Source organism: Lactuca virosa, chromosome 9, assembly GCF_052849685.1.
Source record: "Lactuca virosa cultivar CGN04683 chromosome 9, Lactuca_virosa_CGN04683_v6, whole genome shotgun sequence".
NCBI classification, from domain to species: Eukaryota; Viridiplantae; Streptophyta; class Magnoliopsida; order Asterales; family Asteraceae; genus Lactuca; species Lactuca virosa.
Window position 1 is genome coordinate 52201829 of NC_136434.1, and position 7464 is coordinate 52209292.

General features: G+C 35.7%; 1 long non-coding RNA gene across 6 annotated transcripts; it reads right to left on the minus strand.

The window, feature by feature from the left end:
• Positions 1 to 1522: 1522 nt before the first annotated feature.
• Positions 1523 to 6824, minus strand: LOC145138277 (uncharacterized). 6 transcript variants are annotated; one of them, XR_013721426.1, is made up of 12 exons: positions 6179 to 6824; positions 5842 to 6078; positions 5581 to 5760; positions 5362 to 5434; positions 5063 to 5148; positions 4560 to 4823; positions 4410 to 4474; positions 3795 to 3931; positions 3533 to 3627; positions 2945 to 3004; positions 2505 to 2624; positions 1523 to 1715 (listed from the first exon to the last, which is right to left on the minus strand). It is a non-coding gene; the product is annotated as an uncharacterized LOC145138277 (long non-coding RNA). The 6 variants fall into 6 exon arrangements; XR_013721424.1 differs by having other exon boundaries at positions 5063 to 5154; XR_013721423.1 differs by having other exon boundaries at positions 5063 to 5154; positions 5362 to 5760.
• Positions 6825 to 7464: the final 640 nt, after the last annotated feature.

The window sequence follows — 7464 nt, forward strand, 5'->3', positions numbered from 1 at the left end:
AGTACCGTCAGTTACCGCACGACATCGAGGTGAGTTACCTTCCAGTAGGAGTGGGTCTAAGGCCACAATGCCGGCCCACTAGTAGGAGATGTTTGTTAGATGATTGTCTTTGTGATAATTATCTGGTATGTTATGTTATGTACTGGTATGCTATGATGATATGTGATAATGGTAGAAAGGGTAGGGTAGACCCTAGTACCGGTCGATAGGGCCGAAGGGGTATGCCAGCACCCGAATAAGCTAGGCATTATATGATTTATATGTTATGCACTAGGATGATATGTGGTAGAAGTAGGGGTGAAATAGTCCCCGGTACCGGTCGACATGACCGAAGGGGTAGGCCAGCAGCCTGATATGCTAGGCTAGGTACCGACAGGACCGAAGGGGTAGGCCAGCACCCTGATATGCTAGGCAAGTTACCGGTTGAAAGAGACCGAAGAGGTAGTCAGTACCCATATATGTTAGACAGTATGTATTATATATGGTATGTGGTATGATGGGGGAACTCACTAAGATTCGTGCTTACAGATTGCAGTTTTGTTTTCAGGTACCTCTTTATTGAAGGGGAATGAGCTGGCACGGTAACAGCGCGTCACACACACGATTTCCGCATATGAGATTCTTGGGATTTGTACTCTGATATCGTTACTATGTTATTACATGATTTTAAGACTTATGATCTATGGCTTTTTATGAAATGAATTAACTGAATGATGTTTTCTATAAATTGTTTTATAGATTGCTATATTAAAAATGAAATTTTTGGTCTGGAATTTTAGGATGTTACATTTAAGCTTTATACCTCAAATAGGTCAGAAATGATGCCAAACTTCTAGATTTACAAGCCCTCTTCACGTCCTTACTTCTTCTCCAAACACCTTCTTCTTCAACACCACCAAATAACACCAAAGATGCACAAGGTAAGCTCAAAATGCATGCAAGAGGTCTAGGGTTCGGTTCTAACACTCTAAGGGTGATGGAGGTTGAGAGAATGAGGGTTATGAGAGACATAAGTTCTTTAAATAGGGTGAAAACCCTAAAATTTAGGGTTTGCTTCTGGCTAGACTACGCCCAGCATACCAAGGGACTTCCCCCGATTCGCGCCTCACTTGTGTATGACGTGCGTACACTATGTACGCCTAGCGTACGACCCTTTCCCCTAAAACACATATTATTATAAGGGTGGCAAAAGTCGACACAACACGACAAAAATATACGACACGGAACGAAATTAAAACGAAATCGAAATTCGAATTTGTGTTCGTGTTGTGTATAAAAACCCCGACCTCGTGTCGTGTTCGTGTTTAAAATTCAACACGATAATAAAACGAAACTAACACGAAATTGAACCGATAAGGCGATAACGACACAACATCAACACGAAATTGAACCGACAATAAATCGATAGTAACACGGTATTAAACCGAAAATAACACGTTAATACATAATAATTAATTAATATTATACATAAACTATTAATTATTAACTAGTAGGGTTTCCCCGTGTTGCGGGGTTCGAAGGTGTCGCTATGTGAAACTATAGTACATTGCCTGAATTATTAGCCACAGTAAAGTATGTTGCTATTCTCTGCAAGACACCCATTTACAAACACATAATAGTCAAAGTACAATGGCAAGGAAAAATCCGTCTTTTAGTAGGTCAGGGTCGTTAATAAATCCATAAACATCGGCAATGTTTTTGATCTATAAATCAGCCTGTAAACAACATACAAAATGTGTTAACTGTAATTAATAGCAACTTGCTTCCATTTCTTCCTACTACAACATTGTACTTTGGAACATTTATTCAACTATAGCTAATGAAATTTTATCTACAAAATATATAATTCTAACAAAATAGAAGGTCATCCTAAAGTTTTCTTTGTATTTAGATGATATTGCTATAATGTATTTTAATTTTTTCAAGTACATCTTTCTAATAAGAAAAGACGAAAATCATATCACATAGTAAACAAATAAAAGAAACTATGTTGCTATTTCTTTTAGCTAACACTAAAATTTATGTATTCAAATTGTATATTGTTATAGCAAGGAACTTTTGAAAAAAGATAACTGCTAGAAATATCCATCCTGCTTTTATTTAAATATTTATTATACTTAAAAAAAATTTACCTAACTATGTAAGTGTAAATTGCTTTGTAATTGGGTTCTATTGATTTTTTCGTAGTAAACTAACATAAAAAGACTTGAGGATGTACTGTAAGAAGTAGGCCAATTCATAAATCTTGAGTATGTGTACATAACTTGCCAAAAAAATGAAATCGTCGTTCCATTAGTAGGGGCTACACCAAGGAAGAGTTTGAACTTACCTACAAAAGGTGATGTTTGGAACAGGGGTAAAAACGCCCAAAAGAGGGGAAAACCACCAAACTTAGGTGATGAATGTTCGAAACTAACTAAAACACTCAAGATTGTACTTTTACCATTTTTTTAACACCGAGTAGATGCAGTGAGCGTTGAAATTTTGTTGGAAATTACCCATACCTATAGCAAGGGTAAATTGGTAACTTGCCCCTTAACGACCGGACCATGAGTCAAGAGGACAGATTGTCAATGCTTTCAGCTTTTAAACTGTTGGAACTATTCCAATGCTCAAGGTAGTACCTGAAAGGGGAAAAGTAAAAAATTTAAACCTGGTTATTAGCAAGAGATTTCAGATATAACAGATTTGGTGTTTTATTGTTGTTAAAAGAAGTTAGCATTTACTAAAAACTGAGTTAGATGCATCCTTTATGAAATCTTCTAAATCAATGATGCTCTTATGAAAACAATTAAAACCAATAAATGAGTAAAAATTAACAACAAAAATGACCCATAAACCACTGTGTGGAATACCCAAATTAATCTCATGGTTCATAAAAGCACATGTCATAAAAGGTTTTCCTTTTCTACACAATCATTTTGAAAGGGAAGAATGAACTTACAAATGAGCAGAAGTTGGAGACGTGACGGCAAGAAAGCGCAATCGGAGGAGCAAATTCACCCTGGAGCAGAATACAGATGAGTAGAAAAAATAGCAATGAAATTTGGTTTTTCGTAATAAAATAAAACAAAATTGAGAAAAACATAAACAAAAAGGTGTAAATTAAAAGTACATTGCTATTTAGTGCAATTTCCATCTAAATATGAGAAAATGCAACATATACCAATGTACTTTGGTATTTGGTAAAAAAAAGCAAGTAAATTGCAAAAAACAAAAACAAATAATCTGTAAATTCAAAGTACATTGCTATTGAGTGCATTTACCACCTAAATATGTAAAATGCACCTAATGGCGATGTAAAGGTGTAAATTGAAAGTATATTGCTATTTAGTGCATCTAACACCTAAAAATGGAAAATGTTAACAAAAAAAGGTTTGGGGTTAGAACGCGCATTTTCATTTATCCTTCCACATTAATTTTCAATTCGGTCAATGAAGAAACTAAAATAGTTAATAGGAACTAAAGTAACTGGCAGGAACTGCAGAAAGAATATACGTACAGGGGAAAAAATTTGAAGTCGAATACATACCCAACCGTCGAATATTTTATTGACCGATTCAGAGAACAACTACTAAAAAACTTATGGCAATCTTCTTTGTCTAACATTCTTGGTAGCTCAAGTGCCTACAATAAGAAGAGACAATCAATAAATTATATTTCCAAGCATGCATAGATTTAAACTTACAATATAGACATGAAGACATTAAGTTCATTTGGCATGTAATTGGTTGAAATCAATTTAATGCAAGCAACAACCAGATAAAAAAAAGTCATACAATATTTAATCTTACTTGTTCAAGTATATCTTGTGCAAGATCAGCTGTTGATATCATAACTCCAACAGGAAAATGAACCCAATTCTAAACTTAAACCAAGCTTCGGACTACTCTGAGATTACACACATACTTTGGGAAAACTAATTTTTACCCTGTAAACATGTAATTGTGATTATAAAAAAAATATTAGGTAAAAATGTGTTAATGGAAAATGCATAACTTTCTTATCATTCTTTGCAATTTGCCCTTTCCGTTTAGTCCAAATAGTTGATGCCTACATTTATTTTGATATGTTTGCCTGTTAACAATAGCCCAAAAGAAAATGATTTCCCATTTGATGAATCTGTTATTTATTGTATTTTACAGACATATAATAGAATTTAGAGTGTGCTGCCTATTCTTGCAACTCTAATCCTTGACAACTCAGTAAGTAATCCCTACAATACAATAGATTACATACATTAATTTAATCATCATATATTATCTTGTAGTAAATATAAAAAAAAAAACAACCCATTGGTAAAAAAATACAGAATGTTTTCTCTAAGGAAATGACAGATCCCGTTAGTAAAGATACATAGTTTTGGAGTATTTTTTAAGATTACTTTGCTAATGAGAAGAATTTCGTACCCTGTAAATCAAAGATGTGTACCATATTTGAACAGATGCAAGTGGATGAGTTCCATTAAAGCAATCTATGAAAATGAACCCGCAACAAGAAACAAATAAAAAAAAGTTTTAACAAATAAAAAATATGTAAGTTGCAATCTAGCAACCCACCATTCTGTCCGTTAAGACTCGGTTCACTTTTTTTACATGGATGCCTCTAAAAGAAATCCCATGCTGCCATTAAGAAAAAGGACCATGTTTTTGGTCCTCTAAAAGAAATCATTCGAGACTAAAGCTTTGAATGCGTTTCCAAATCCAGTATCATAGGAGTTGAGACCTCAAGACCTTGTTTTTGGTGTCTTTATGAGCTCCTTTGGGAGAGAAAGGTATAACACCAATCATCTAACTATTCAAGTCACATACAACTTGGAGAGCCTGTAAAATAATTAAACGTCTTCAATTTTGATTGAAATTTATAGTTTATTGCGTGAAACCAACAAAAATCAAATAAAAAAAGCCCTCAAACAAACAAAAGTGCATAAATTTAACACAATTACTGTAGAAGATGAATTCTTTGCCCAATTTTTTGTGGGGGTGAGAAATGATGTTGTAAGGGCAATATTGAATTAAGTATAAACACAAACAATTGGGAATGTGGTTTTAAACATACTCACATTGATTTGTGTGAATGTTATGAAGGTAATCATCTTTCACCTTCACCCAACCAAATGTTTCAAGTAGTAAAAGAAAGACTTCAAATCTGTACCTAGATGAAATTTCACACAAATATAAAAATATTATAAGATCAGCACATAAAAACAGTTGAATTTAATCAAAAACTAATTCTCTTAAACATTTAATCGAGCACATGGTATGCTAAATCATATGAATATAAGAATCAACATCACAGGTAATCTTTAAAACCCCAATTTAAAAAAAAAATGAAATATAAGAAATCAGTGGACAAACTCACCTTATCTATGCTGATTAAGAGAAAATTTACCCCAACCAGAGGTTTTCTTTCACAAGGGAAGACGACCTAATACCTGAAGCAAAAAGAAAAAAAATATGTTGAATGAACCGATGAGCTAACCTCAATCTTCTTCTGTTTTTTTTTTTTTTTAAATTACGCATATGAAGCAAAGACCAGGATGTAAACGACACCCAACATAACAGAAGCAAAAGAAATTACAAATTCCTTTTTTACGATCCTACAATCCTTCAAGATATTTCTTGTAATCAAACCAAAAGATACACGTGGCGGAGGATGTTAGCTATGATTCGTATGAAGGAGGAGCGGTATACACAACTGAGCACCGATATCATTTCCCCCACCTTTCTTCTATATGAGATGCAACTCTTCAGGTTCTTACTGAAAAAGACCATAAAAAGAAATAAAAAAAAGATAGGGGTAAGACGTACAAAAGTAAAATAAAAATACGATGACGGTCACCCTTGTCAGCATCCGGGCTGCTTCTCCGCCTGTGTCGATCGCTAGCTCCGTTAGGGTTTTTGTAAGCAGGCTTAAACCATAAAAGCTTGTGTAGTTATTTAAAAATTGAAGAAGAAATTCTTTTAACAAACCAAGTGTTTCGAAGAAGATGATGAATTTCTAATCTCTTATGAAGAAGGGAAGTCGCCAGAATCAACAGAAATCGTCGGAATCGAAGCAGGGGACGACAGACTGAACCTGTTGGCCGAAATTGAGAGAACCCACCGAATAAATTAATACAAGCAATTTAAAAATTGTAAAAGAAAGAAAAAGAAATTAGAGTGAGAGTGATTATTACCTGATTGTTTAGATTTACTATGAACCCTACACCGATATATACAAACGGACGCAAACTTTGTTAAAAAAATTCAGAAGTAAAGAAACCCAGATGAGGAAAAGATTAATTTTTGATAATTTCAATAGAAATTTTCTGATTATTTCAAGCGAAAGCTTGAAAACTTATAGATTTGAGCGGCAAGATTTCGTTGCAAGTCTGTCGATGGTAGGCGACGATGTTGAGAAGGGGAAATGACCGGTGGTTCTCCACTAAACAAATAACAGTAGAGAGAGGGTGAGATAAAAACGAAGAACAAAAGGAGGGGAAAAGCAGTAGAGTAGGAAAGGAAAGATGATGGAATCGGCTCTAGAAACACACTTGAAGACAGTAGAACAAAGAAGGTGGGTACTACAAAGGTGGAAGGAGTCTGTGAAAAGGAATAAAGGGAAGAAGAATTACACGAATCGGAATGTAATTGGGTCAGAAAGCGGGAACAACGGGAACAACTGGTGGTGTGGTTGATCAAGGGAAAGAAGATTGGGGTGGCTGAGGCCAGTGGCGATGAGAGACGTAGGAGATGGGAAGGGTTTTTGAAGAATGGTGGAAGTAGTGTACTGATCCGGGAGAGAGACGATGATGGGAAAGAAAGTTTTTGCAAGTCGATGTCGGTGGGATACAGGCGGAAGGAGTGAAGAAGGAGTAGATGTCGTAAAGTTAATGGAACAAGTAAGCGGTGGATACAAAGACACCACCACGTAACAAAACACGTGGACACATAATATAGAAAATGATAAAATATAACCTTTTAAAAGAAACGATCCAGAATTGCAATCACACACATAAATGGAGGACCAATTTTGCCAAAAGGTTAGGAACTTCACTGTAGCTAAGGGAAGACAAATTTAATATATATATATATATATATATATATATATATATATATATATATATATATATATATTTATATTAAATTTGTCTTCCCTTAGCTACAGTGAAGTTCCTAACCTTTTGGCAAAATTGGTCCACTCACCACCCAACCAACACAACCCACCACCACCACGCGCCACCACCACCCATCACTAACCACCACCACCAACTACCACCCACCACCCACCACCAACCACCACCCGCCACCACCATCACCACCCACCACCATCACCACCTAACCACCACCACCTGCCACCACCACCCACCTCCACCACCCATCACCATCGCCTGCCACCACCTCCAACAACCACTACCTACCACCCATCACCACCATCCGCCACCACCACCCACCACCATCACCACCTAACCACCACCACCCG